Source organism: Patagioenas fasciata, chromosome 35, assembly GCF_037038585.1.
Source record: "Patagioenas fasciata isolate bPatFas1 chromosome 35, bPatFas1.hap1, whole genome shotgun sequence".
NCBI classification, from domain to species: domain Eukaryota; kingdom Metazoa; phylum Chordata; class Aves; order Columbiformes; family Columbidae; genus Patagioenas; species Patagioenas fasciata.
The window spans coordinates 1888291-1902791 of NC_092554.1; the positions used below are offsets into that span (position 1 = coordinate 1888291).

Consider the following 14501-nt stretch of genomic DNA (forward strand, 5'->3'; position numbering starts at 1 on the left):
GACGTGACCCTGAGACACAAGCAGATTTGACAATTGAGTTTGGTCCAGCCACTCTAATCACAATGGGTGAAATCCTCAGCCTGCAGATAAACTTTCAGCGCTGTTTATACTTGACAACCACCACCTGATGAGGCCCTGCTCTCCAGGGGCTACACTTTCATGAGCCTACAAAAGTTGGCCCCTTTGGAAGCCCAGAGACTGATCCAGTGCTGACTTCAGGAGCAGGTGCAGCTGCCTCAGACCCAGCACAGCTGACTGCCCTCCAGCGAGATCTGCCTGCAAGGACAATGCTGTGCAGAGCTCTCTTTGTAGAAGCAAAGCTGTTTGAGAAAACCCAAATGATTTGATGGCGATGTGGGTGTAGCAGAAGATCTCTTGGTCTTACTTTGAGCACAAAGTTGTCCTCAGCCTGCAGCCGGAGGTCCAGCACAGCCTGCCTCACAAACGACTCAAAATTCAGGTCACGCTTCCGAGGCACATCCAGTGCAGGGAATAGATCCCCAATCAGCCCCATAAACACCGGCACATCATCCGTCACAATCTTGGGGATGTTGAAGTCACGAAGAGAGCGCATCAGAACCTGGTCTTCGGGTCGCTCTGGGTCATCTCGCTTGAGGGAGCCAGCAACAACTAGCACTGACTTAATGGCACGCAAGCCCCAGTCGTAGTGATCCTACACCAGAGGAAGAAAAAAAAAGAGGCATGAGTTTATGCTTAGACAGCACCATGTAGGGTGAAGAACCACCATTCCCAAACTGCCAGACTAGTAAGCAATGAAAATACATCTAAATCTGTTACTTGCATTGTGGCCAGAGACCTTCTCCAGCCTGAGTGACCTGGTTTCCATCTCAGTAGGTGAGATTCCCGTCAGGGACAGTATTAAAGAGTCAAATAATTCAGCTGTTCAGACCATCACATGGGCTCACAGTTGGCAGTAAGACAGCAGCAGGATTTGCACTCCAGAGACCAAAGCAATTTGTTTCACCTAAATCATAAAGCACCTATAGCAAGGCCAGCCAGCCCCCTGCATCTGCAGGAGCCACCAAGGTGAAAGGCTTGTTAGTCCATTATGAGGCCCCAAAGACCCAAGTTTCTCCACCCTGCCCATCACAAGATGACAGGCCTGTTTGGTCTCAGAGGAGGTCCAGGAATAAGGGGTCAGTAAAGACATTGCTGAAAAAGTACCACAAAACGGCATGAGAAGAACTCTCAAGCCAACAAACAACTGTTCATATTTCTGTCCTGTTAACACCCTCCAGAGCACAGCTCGACAGCTGACTGCTCTGTGTGGGAGGCCATGGCTTCCACCAGGCCCCTCAAGGCACAGCACCAAGTTTCTGCGACAGAGCATATCCCACCCAGCCTCATGCTGGCACAGCCAAGATCAGGTTTGTATCATCAGGAATCCTGATTCAGGTCTCCTCTGGACCCAGCTTCGATCTACACAAATAATGACAAGGAAAAATCTGATTTGCTTTGCACTGACAGTAACTCTAACAAGACCTGGAACCAGCCTAAGGCTGAACTCAGAGAGGGACACCATAAACCCTTTGCAGGCAGGAGAATCAATAGGAAGAGACTGGAAAGCAAAAGGTCACTGAATACTACCCCAAACATGGTGTCATTTAAACTCACTGAAAGGTCTCCCATTAATGCAGCTGGTCAAATGCTTTTGTCCCTGCAGATGCTCCAGTAAAGCAGTCTGAAAATTTTATTGCTCCGATGATCACCAACCCTCTCCTCCCCCAGCAGCCAGTGCAAATGCAGTCATTAAATAAAAGCTGTGAAACGTTAGCCATGGAGCTGAGCAGCACAGTGCCATGTTTCTGCTGATTTTGGAGATTCATCATACCACTCAGCCACAGAATCAGGCTCACCTGCTTGGACAGGAGCTCTTTGCAGAGTTGGTAGAGAGTAATGAACTTCCTGGCTAACACCCGGGCCTCGATGAATCCCTCAGCCACCAACATAATTTCACAGATCAGCTCAAAGTCTGGCACAACCATCGCACACGGCCTAAAATGACAGGTGAGGAGGCATTGCAGAACAAGTATTTCTTGACTACAGGTCTTACAGGCAGCGCATTTGCAGCTTCATCTTCTAGGCCTTCTTTTATGAGCCAGGTCACCCTCTGCCTTCCCCACGACAAGGGACAGAGCTCCTTTGCCCTGCCTGTGCGTGCCCAGACCCAGGCCTGTTGTGCAAGGCTTAAACTACCTGCGAATGCCCTATGCAAGTGAATTCCCCAAGGACATGAGGTCGAGCCTGGATGTTCCAAAAGACAGTTTCTGCCAGGTCACAAACCCTGACCTGGACTCACCTGAAGAGAGCTTTTAAATTCTCAGGTAGCTCTGTTCGCCCTGCGTAACCAGGGTTCATGGTGATGAAAATGCCTACTGATGGTACTAAGTTGATGTCTTCTCCAAGAAAATGGAAGGATTTCTTCTTCTCCCGTATTGCATCCTGCACGCTCTTCACCTAGAAATCAAGACAGTACTATAGTATCAGCGTTCACTTATGAAAAACACATCAGACAACGGTGCTTCCTTCGTTACTCTTGGCCTCGTGACAAATGGGGCTAATCACTGTTTTATTTTTTACCGGCAGCATAAAGCTTTATACACTGTTTGGAGTACATCAGCATGGCAATATCAATTTCCCATCTCAGTCAAACTCTGGCAAAGCAGAAAAAAGAGCTGAAGAGAGTGGAAAGTCAAAATGCAAAGGAGTTGCAAGACTTCACACCTTTGCTCCATGAGACAATGATGAACGTGGGTCAGGAAGAGCAACTCAGGAGCGGGAAATGTCCCCAGCACTGCCTGCATTCACCTTGGCTTTTGACATCACCTGTGGGACACTGCTCAGCACATCTCACAGCAAAAACACCACCAAAGGCTCCACCATCTCTGAACCAGCCAGCCCAGCAGAGGTCTGATGTGTGAGAGAGACACAGGGCAGTACAGGTATCCACAACACAGCCAACACCCAAACGCACTCCCCAAAGTCTATCACAATATGGGCCCATTATTCCCTTTACCCATCTCACCTCTCCCCACACAGCGTTGCTCTTCAGGACATCCCAAAACCCTCCTGTGCCTGCTCCGTTCCCTGACCAGGCCCAGAGAAGGGGTAGCACCTCCCAATAAGCTTGGCCTCAGCTCAGTTGTAAACTGACCACTTGATATCACTTTTAAAGATTTTGGGACATCAGACGTTTGATTTAAAAACAAAACCAGAAGGCAGAAGCTGTAAAACCTCTCCTAACACCTTCACTCACTAATATTATATTGTTTTTTATATTTGCCTGATTGCAGCTTTGTTCTGCTCATTCCTCTCCTTCCGAAGAGTTCACCTCTCTGCAAACAGCACCTCAGCGAGGGGCAAATCTCTCTCTATTCACCGCTCTAACCTCACTACTGTTTGCCATCTCAAAGTAAAGCAATTAATCGAATTTTTCCCTGTAAGGAACCATATCGACATCAGCTGCATGAGTAAGACAGCCAATTAAACATCGCCATGGTAACACTCCTAATAGCAGCCAGGAGACACCATGATGGAATGACGGCCGTGCCGCTTTCTTCAGCTGCCACGCTCCAGCCAGGAGCCAGGGAACCATCAGCAGTTGAGTCATTCCTGGGCTTCTTTTGTTCAGCTTCCCTTTTTATTTCAAGATCCTCAAAGACTTTTTTTCAATGACAACTTTAAACTAGGACCTGACGGAAGAGAAATTGAGAGGGAATGATACATAAACTCTTGTACCTGCCTGGGGTTTCTCTGGGATGCCACATAAGGTACCAATTATGAGTGAAACAGATGAGAAGAATGAGGAGTTCATGGAGGGGTTAAGAACAATGTCTTTGACCGAAACATTTACAGAAGTGTAGAAACTTCTGAGCTTTATATCTTTCTATAACACTGAGCCCAAAAGGGAGTCCAGGAACAATTCAGCACCTCAATCAGATATTAGGATCCTAAAACACGCACTCAGCTGACAGTTGGATCCTGAAGAACTTGGGCACTTTGGCACCTCAGTTTTCTGCACTGAAGCCCCCCAAGGCTTCCCCTGTATAAAATAATGCCAGGTTTCCTCATGGGCTGGTAAGAGGAGGGGAAGGAGGACGCGAAGTGACAGATTATATATATAAGCACGAGAGCACAGGACTTTCTGGCACGATGGGGAGGCCAGTCTCCCTTCCAGCCCTTCTCCAGGGATGCTGCTGCGCTTCACACGAGACTCACCAACACAATGCACTGAGCAGCTGAACTACAGAGGAGATGAGAAACCATTCGCCAGGGGAAACACCCATGCCCAGCTGGGCACCGCTCCAATAGCTCTGTCCCAGGTTTAATCCCACGGTGTCAGGGTACCCTGGGCAAGCGCGTCAGCAAGGGCCGCAGATCTGCCCCAGATTCCAGCTCCCGAGTGTCACCAGCTGACACTGGCTTTTGGGAGCACCACGGGGCTGCGCACATTCCTCCAAGGAATGGTGCCAGTTGGCCAGGAATACCTTCCAAAGCCACTTGGCAGAGCTGTCGTTACAGACACCAGAACTAAATCCACAGCCATATAGTTTTGGAGACAGGTTAAGAAAATTAATCCTGAATGTATTCCCATTTCCTGAGTATGACACACAACCTGTGCCTGACCAGGGGTGATAAGGAACCCCCAGAAGTCCAGCGGATCTGCCCCAAACACCCCTCTTCCCCTCTGTGAAAATTATTCCCTACATTGCAGACTGAGCAGCCGCAAGTCAAGGCAGCTTCTCTGTCTTGAAACGATGTGCTGCAATTATCTCACAGCAGATTAATGACACGAGTGCTTTCCTGAGGAGGAACAGGTACAGAGCCATGGTGCGTAGTGGTCCGGGAAAAGATGCTACAAAGAATTGTCTTGGCACAAATGCTGTAACTGGGGCAAGAAAAGTGACAAATATCTTTGCAGCACGTAACTGCGACATCTTGGCAGTGCTGTGATATTCATGTGATTAATCTTGAGATCTAATCCCACACCTGCCTATACACAGAACTGAAACCGGCAATATGCAATTGCCGTTTTTACCCTTGCTCCAAAGACTGCAGAATGGCTCTGCTCTGTTTGTATTTATTTATGAGGGTTTCTCCACTCACCTGTACAGCAACCACAGAAAGGACCTCAACTGAGATCCTGTTAAATTCATCAAAACAGCCCCAGGCTCCCGTCTGGGAAAGGCCTTTGTAAATATTCCCACAAGACTGGAAAAACAAAACAAAAACAAAGATTACAGGAGTGAAATCATAAATGGAATCAACTCCAGCAAAAAATTGATTTTATTTCCCAGCCTGTTTATTTATAGCAATTTACAGTCTATTGTGGGTATTTAGAAAAGTGCATGGAAACAGCAGGCACAACTCAATTATAATATTTATAGCTCTGCGCAGCTTGCCACTTTATCTGCTAATTGCACTTTCTCGAGATATCTGTGCACCAGTTTCATTTAAAGGTCACTTGTGCTGAATTACTGATGGTCCCGTTTCCTGGGAGAGCCCATAAGCTAAATGAAATATGATCCGAGGCTACCAAAATCACTGTACCGTGCCAGACTGGCAGAGAGCAAGACTCAGCCTCATGATTCAGTGCTCTGTAGCGGCTGAAGGTTCACTATGTTTTGGGTTTATTCTGGGAGAGGATCCTGAGAAAACCAGGACAGGTCCCTCCCCGTGCCAGGGGCTGCCAGGTCGCGAGCACGCCGAGAAGAAACGACCAGGGTCCAACTATCAGCACAGCCTTGGTCTCAACTGAACAGACCAACATTTTTGAAGAATTACACATGAAATCTAACTCCAGAAAGGAAGGGAAATGCATAATGAGGCAGAGAAGATAGTTCGGGTCTCTGCCTCCTGAAGAACCTTGTGCAAATCTTAGAGAAGGAACGGGAGGAGAAGGAAAAGGCATTCAGCTTAAAGGAGTGTAGCAGGGATTTGGAGAGAGGTGATCACAGAATCCCAGCCTGGTGGGGCTGAAGGGACCTCTGCAGATCCCCCAGTCCAAGCCCTGCTCACGCAGGGTCACAGAGCAGATCACACAGGTGGGTCCAGGCGGGTTTCAATGTCTCACAGAAGGAGACTCCACACCCGCTCTGGGCAGCCTGGGCCAGGCTCTGGCACCTCCCAGCAAACAAGTTTCTGCTCGTGTTCACATGGAGCCTCCTGTGTTTCAGTCTGTGCCCGTTGCCCCTCACCCTGGCGTTGGGCACCACTGAACAGAGTCTGGTCCATCCTCTGACACCCACCCTGAGATATTGATCCATTGATCAGATCCCTCTCAGCTTCTCTTCTCCAGCTCAACAGCTCCAGCTCTCTCAGTCTCTCCTCACAAGAAAGAAGCTCCAGACCCCTCAGCATCTTTGTAGCCCACTGCTGGACTCTGTGCAGTTATTCCTTCTTAAACTGGGGAGCCCAGAACTGGACACAACTCCAGATGTGGCATCACCAGGGCAGAGCAGAGCGGAAGGAACAACCTCCCTTGACCTGCTGGTCATACCTCTCCTAATGCACCCCAGGTACCATTGGATTACTCTCATCCTTCAGGTTTGCTCGGGCCCTGAGCATCCCCAGCCCCATGTGACCGCACTGCAGCCGAGGTGGGAGCCATACCTTGTAGTCCATCTGCTCGGAGCAGTTAAACACGTACACCATGATGCCCAGGGCTCGCCCCAAATCTTTCGTAGTCTCCGTCTTGCCGGTGCCCGCAGGGCCTGCAGGTGCTCCGCTCATGGTCAGGTGCAGTGACTGGGTCAGGGTGATGTAACATCTTTCACAGTGAATGATGAATGAAAAAAGGAAATATGTCCAATAGGTCAACTGTGGGCTGCAGGGCAATAGCACTAGAGCATTGCACTCAGCAGAGCCTCTCCTCTGAAAAGCTGTACGTGAGCAGGGGTCATGTCTGAGCTGAAAGCCTTCTTGGCATTAATTACCACCTCTGCCCAGCTCTGTTTTCTCCAAGAGATACTCATCTTCCACCAAGGTCTGCCCAAACCTCTTCATGTCCAGCTTGTGTTCTCTCTGGATCCTCATACAACTCATGGATATTGGGCACATCTCAGGCAGTATGAGAAAAGGACAGCTTTTCTGGAAGACCTGTCACTGACAGAAACCTGCTCAGGTGGCCTATGAGTGAACCCAACTCAAAGCTGCAGCAAGTCCCAAAGTTTCTCCATCATGTTGATGATGGACACTGGGGTGGTGTCCACATGTGAGTATCTATACTACCTGTATAAGCCACAGAGGTGTAGTCAATATAGCCAACAAAACCTGATGATACCTGGGGGCTTGACGCAGCTGACTAACACAGGTGACTAGAGCCACCTGAGATGCTCTTGGTTGCTGAAATGTCACATAGGGTGGAGAGATATGACAAGGGGTCCATAGGAGACTTTTACACTTCTGGATTGGCAGCTGGAAGCCAGGTGGGACAACACAGAGTATCTCAAGTAACCCTAGGTGTCCCCACTGAGGCAACCAGGTAGATGTCTGCTTCAAGATGGGATGAAAGCTCTCTAGACTCACCAGCTTTATGGACTGTGGACATCTTGTGCACAGGAAGACACCCACAAGTGTTTTAATGTGTGAGCTGAATCCCACCCAGGGATCTGATGTACAAATTCCCCAGAGGGTACCACCAAAAACCAGATAAGAGTTAGAGCTCGACCACTGGAGTGCTGGGACATGGAGACAGAACAAGAGGGATACAGGTGTCTGAACTAAATCCATCTTTGGTTGGCATCTCTCTCTCTACCTGTGTGGCAAAGCCCAGCTATGACATTGTGTCCCAGGGACTTACCTGTCGGTCAGCGGAGTGATCACAAGCCGAGGGGTATTGCCAAGGTATTCATAGGAGTACAGGAACTGGGCGTCACAGATGTTGGCAAAGCAGTGCCGTTCCTCATCTGACCATCTGTGCCGGAGCTGTGACAGCCAAATGAAGGCCTGGGCATTGTCCACCTGCAACACACCCACAAACACCATCACAGGAAGGCCGGGGATGCCAGACACATGCAGCTCGGGGGCCAAAATAGCGACTGCTATAAAATTTTCATGGGGGATGACTGGTCCTCACTGCAAGGCAGGTGTGGTGAGGAAGGCCGCCTCCTTGCAATGCGGTGAGAAATGTCACCTCCCCATCTCCCATCAGTAAAGGGGAGGAACCAAATTAGTGACCACATTGGTGGGAGAGGAAAAAATTAATGGCCAAGAGAAAGAGCCTTACAAAAAGACTCCTGAATAGATTTAAGAAGCAGCAAGTCATGAAGAAGGTCTCATAACGCAACCAGAGTGAGAGAAGGAGCAGAGGCCATCTAGACAAGGAAGAGGTTGCAGACAGCACCAAGGAAACAGACTGGGGACAGGTGGACAAAGACAGGCATGGCCAGCGCTCTCTGCACAACCAGCAGGCAGGTCCAGATGCATCACTTCACCCCAGGCTGGACCGAGGCACCACTGAGCCCAGCTGAGCCTTGAAGACAGAAACCCTGTGAGCAGCCTGGCTGCCTCTGAGATGACACAGATGAGGGAAGAGCCACAACCCAATACATTCAGGGCATCTTCCCACCCACCTGCAAGGCTAAACACTTGGCATGGTGTCAGGGACAGGGGAGTAGTGTGGGAGAGGTGTTGCAGGAGAAGGGAGTCCCACATAAGTCCCTGTGGCCCCACACCAGACAAAGGACGCTACAAAGAACAAAGCTTGAATGCTTTTTCTTACTTTCTAAAGTCAAAACTGAGACTGAGTCCAGCAGCCTCCCAACACACCACCATCATCCACCAGCACATGTCTTGGCACCAGGACGCAGTGCCGCGCTCTCACTCCTGGTGTGAATCTGCAGCAACTACAAGTTGGTGTTGCAGGGCCATGACACAGCACAGCTCTGCAGGCTTACAGGGGCTTTCTGCACACTTACTACAAACATTGTAGAAATAAATTTAGTCATACGTCTCCCACTGAGACCGGCAGTGATCTGAATGGCCAGTGGTTGGGCCCCCTGAAGCCCCCTCTCCAGCACCCACAGAACTGTGCTGAACTGCCAACACCAACCTTCTGTGCTATCATCTTTGCCACCACATCCCGAGCATGCACGTCGATGGTGCAAATGGTCATGATTTTCTGTCTGTCGCCCTTGGAGAGCTGCCCGATCAGCATGGTAACGAGGGTGTTCAGCTGGGTCACTTGCTTCTTGTGCTATTCCTTCATCGCATTCTCGTAGCCTTCCTCCACCCTGGCAAAGGCAATCCCAACCTCGGTTGTCCACCAGATCTGGGTGCAGCAAAGCGCCACCTAGGGAAATAGGCTGGTTCAGTATCAGGGAAAATACCAAAGCTTCCTTATGTTCAAGAGTGTCGGATCCACAGGGAGATCAAGGATGAAACATCCGTGACATGAAATTAAGTATTTTTTCATACAGTAGTCACAGCAGACAGCACAACAAGGATCTGCTCCATGACATCCATTTAAAACACCGTATCAGTGATAGACACATTTAGCAGCTAGTTGTAAGTAAATCAGCACCTTTCACATGCCTGACACAGCAGAGGAGGAAGAGTTGGAGACCACGAGGTTGTCAGAGGTGCATCTGAGGGGCTCTTCACTCTTATCAGGCCTCACCACTTTGCCTTCCTGCTGCACCTCTCACTGCTCTGGCTGTACAGACTGCACTGCCCAAGCCCCTGGGCTCTGTCACCCAACCAAGAGCCCCAACCAGAGCATGGAGCTCAGCCTGAAAACTCCATCAGGAGACCGCCAGGATAAAGGACAACTCATCCTCCCTCTCTCCTGGATAGCAAGGTGGAGGCCAGAAACATGCCTGTCCACAGCTGCTGAAAGAAGGGAAGGGCAGGACTGATGGGGAACCCAAGAGCTACCTTTCCACGAGCCAGCCTGAGTGGTGATAAGAAGCAGTGGCAGATACCTGGGCAGGATAGTCAAAGAGCCATTGTTCCCTTGGTTTTTCCTCATAAGCCATGACGGCTTCTGTCATCTCATCTCTCACAGTAGCCCTCATGCTGTCTAGTACATGACTGAGCCAGACTTCAACCTGGAAAAGAGATTAAATCCCAGTAACACATTTGCTCTTCTTAAGTGCCTTTGGTAATTAGTGAAGATAGGAAATGAGGCAAGCATCTCAGTTCTCTTTAGACTGGACATGAGGGAAAGGTTCTTCACCCAGAGGTGCTGGACACTGAACAGGCTCCCAGGGAGGTGTCACAGCCCCAACCTGACAGTGTTCAAGGAGAGACTGGACAACGTCCTCAGACACACGGGGTGACCTGTGGGGTTGTCACTGCAGGGACAGGACTTGGACTCCATGATCCTGGTGGGTCCCTTCCAGCTCAGGACATTCTATGAGTTAACCAAACCTCACAGCCTCCTTCAGACTGGGTAGATTTGGCTAATTCTGGTACTGTAGGATTAGCATCTACTTCCAGACACCAAGAACAGAAGACAGATTTTTTTCTTGAACTCTAGCTACAGGAGGAACCAAAATGAACTCCGTCAATGAATAATTTGGTCAGGTGTGTTCCACCTCCAGGCCATGACAGAATCCCTGGTGGGATGTGGGCAGTCTGCCAGCAGCAGAAGAAAGATGCTGCCAAACTTGGGAACACAATTCCTGCTGAATTTCATATTTCACAGGCAAAGCCCTCAACAAGAAGACAGACTGAACGCAGCAAGCTCCATTGCTGGGGAGCTCAGTAGCCGGTATTACGTACTTTAGCTTCCTGTAATAGACCGTGCAGAAAGGTGAAACTACCAGGATAGATAAGCTGAGCAGTAGCTTGATTCTTACATTTCATACTTTCACTCGTGGTATGAAATAATGAAGACTTGAGAAACAGGTAAAAGGCCTTCTCCTGCCAAACACACCCGTGCAGAGGTACTATGGAATAGCTTAGTCTCTTTTCAGTCTGCATCCCCTCCCTCACCGAGGATATTTGTAGCAAGCTTTAAGACTAACCTTCAAAAGGTCTTAGAAAAAATCAAATTAAAAACCTAGTCAGAAAAATGGCACAGCTCTTTCTCTCACAGTGGACTGCGACATCCACGTCCCCCCTTAGTGAGGACCTATCCAGAGTGACACGAAAGGTTGCGGTGTAAGGAGGTACTAAATCACCACCTCTTCCAGCTTTGCTCATGCACCAAGGGAGAGCAGTGAAGCTCTATGACGTCTTGGCAAGGGATCTCACACGAGGGGCAGGGGAGCAGACTCCACCGGACAGTTTTGATAGACAAGGACTTCCCTCTCACCTGCCCGCTGCAGTCACAGGGCTCGCTGAAGCTGACGTACTCCTCCTCTCTACTGTACATTCCCAGGCCAACCTTGGTTGGCTTTTGCTCAGAGTCCAGCTGGAATTTCATCCTGGCCAAGCTGTCAAAGAGTTTGGAAAGATGACGTTGCACCTGCAAAACGGGTCGTATAAATAAAGCAACCGAGATAGGACGAGCGGAATGAAGATCACTATACATGTCACAAGCAAAATCATGTTAACAAAATATCTTGGATATTTAGGTAGCACCACATCTTCTCAAATGTGGCCAACATACTGCCAACAAAAGCCTCTTGCTGTCTCTTGTAATACTTCCACCTATTTCTACGTAATTTAGAAAACAGACATGCCTTAATAAATCATGTTTCTCCATTGGGAAATCTTCCATACAGAGCAAAAGCATAGAAAACATTGAAACACCTCATGACTCCTACCCCAAATTTCCCTACATGTAGTGATGAGAAGTCTGTAGCCATTTCTCCACCTCATCCTATTCTCAGCACAACGTGGAGTTTTCTTCACTATGAACTTTCCTGTTTTTCCACTACTAGAAACTGATTTTGTGCTAGTGAAATATCCTAAATTCTCTTTCATGGAGAAGAAAGATCTTTATTTCTGCCTAAGACCTATGATAAACAGCCCAGACCTCCTATAGAACAACCATGTTCACCAAAAGCACTCTTCCAGAAGGAAAAGAATAATTCAGTTCTTTCCTGTTCACCTCCATCTGAGTCTGCAAAGCCAACAGGGAGATGCTGTGGGCTCTCAACATCAGCATCTGCCTGCTGGGAGCTGAGCAGGTCACCAGCACTTCTTCCAGACCACTGCGTAACACACAACTGCATCACTGCGCGCCCCACGCCAATGAAGGTGAGATTCTCCTAGGATTGACGTCCCCACAGAAAGGGGAAGCTCCCAAAGCAGTCCCAGACAGGAGCTGCCTCTCTCAATTACAGCAGAGAGGTAGAAAAACTCCCATAGGGGAGATGAGAAATGAGGGAAAGGGACCTGGGGGTCCTGGGGACAGCAGGGTGACCATGAGCCAGCACTGGGCCCTTGTGGCCAGGAAGGCCAATGGTACCTGGGGTGGGTTAGAAGGGGGTGGTCAGTAGGTCAGAGAGGTTCTCCTGCCCCTCTGCTCTGCCCTGGGGAGACCACACCTGGAATCTTGTGTCCAGTTGTGGCCCCTCAGTTCCAGAAGGACAGGGAACTGCTGGAGAGAGTCCAGCGCAGCCACCAAGATGCTGAAGGGAGTGGAGCATCTCCCGTGTGAGGAAAGGCTGAGGGAGCTGGGGCTCTGGAGCTGGACAAGAGGAGACAGAGGGGGGACTCATTCATGTTTACAGATATATAAAGGGGCAGTGTCAGGAGAATGGAGCCAGGCTCTCCTCGGTGACAACCAGTGATAGGACAAGGGGTAATGGGTTCAAACTGGAACACAGGAGGTTTCACTTAAATTTGAGAAGAAACTTCTTCTCAGTGAGGGTGGCAGAGCCTGGCCCAGGCTGCCCAGGGAGGTTGTGGAGTCTCCTTCTCTGCAGACATTCAAACCCGCCTGGACCCCTTCCTGTGGAACCTCAGCTGGGTGTTCCTGCTCCATGGGGGGATTGCACTGGATGAGCTTTCCAGGTCCCTTCCAACCCTGACATTCTGGGATTCTGCGTGAGATGCCCAATGCTCTGATGCTTTCAGAGAAGGAAGGGTGGAGGTGGATTTGTCCATCTAATTCTGACTCACTGACTCACAAAGAACTACAACCCTCCCTCTCATGAGCTGTGCTGCAAGTGGACGCAGCTTCTCACACACATACAAGCAGGGCCAAACCCTGGGAGGTGCTAAGTGACTCTGAGAAGCACAGGGCACTCAGCATCCCCCCAGATCACAGAATCATTTTGGGTGGAAGAAACCCTCAGGATCAAGTCCAGCCATACCCTAGCTCTGGCACTAATCCATGTCCCTAAGAACCTCGTCTAAATGTCTTTTAAACCCCTCCAGGGATGGTGACTCCAGCACTGCCCTGGGCAGCCTGTTCCCATGCCCCACAGCCCTTTCTGGGAAGAATTTTTTTACAATATCCAATCTGAACCTCCCCTGGCACAACTTGAGGCCATTAAGCGTATCTTGAGGCCATAAGCTTATCTCTTTTCAAACCGTAAGTAAACCGTAGAAACTTTTTCTTACATGTAGAAGCTTCTGGTCACAAATCCCCAGCTGCCCCTTCCCAGACCCTGTCCAGTCTGGAGGGTTCGGACACAACCCCAGCACTTGCTGCGATCCTGCTGCCAGAGCCCGAACGCACCTGAATCTGCACAAGTTCAGCACCCAGTTCACGAGGATAATGTCACTGTGTATTTAATCCTCCTTTAGGAATCATCAGACTTTGAAACTACATTGGGAAGGCTGAGAGTGTATCTATGTATGATACTGCTTGACATTTACTTTGATTTTACTGCAAATACTTTTGAATAACAGAAAACACCAGGAATTTCTTCTTACTCAATAGAGCATTTCAACACAGTATCTTTGCTTCCTGTGTTTTTTTTTTCCTCTTCATTTTAAATATCAATCAACTATGTATTTATGATACTCTGTGGGCTGAAATCACCCAGCAGCAGACACAGATAGAAGCAGCGTTACAGGTTAGAGGTAAACAACAGCATTTCCAAATACACATGCAAACCTGCTCCATTCCTGTGCTCACATCAATACTGAAAATGGTGGAAAGCCTGAAGAAAGTGAAAATACTCGCTACCAAAAGACAGAATTAGGACTTTGTTCATCATCCAACACTCGCCTTTTGCTGTGAACGTTTTGACTGGTTTTATGCACCAACCTCTGAATAAAAGATGCGTCCCAAACAAGGCCAAGCAGAGCTGTGCAGGGGTGGGTGGCAACCCAAGGAAGTCCTGCCTTGGCCACAGCCACTGTCTGACCACCAGCTGTCTTACCTCTTCCAGGCTGTGTTCTGCTCTTCCCCTGTGAACAGGCCATCCCAAAGACCTTTGCATGGGGGAAGGAAGAAGTGGCTGACTAGCAGATGTCTCCTCTGCCTAAAAACAGAGACGTCTCCAAGCCCTCGGCTGTCAACACTGTCACATTTGAATGATCGGTCTGTGGCTCTTTCAACAACAGATGCTGTTTGCTGGCATCCCAGCTTGGGGAACCAAGCTCAGCAACAAGTTTTGGCTGAGATCCTCAAG

The 14501-nt window shown here is 49.2% G+C and overlaps 1 pseudogene; it reads right to left on the reverse strand.

The window, feature by feature from the left end:
* The window catches only part of LOC136115884 (dynein axonemal heavy chain 9-like), a 77045-nt pseudogene that overhangs the window by 22380 nt on the left and 40164 nt on the right, over positions 1-14501 (reverse strand).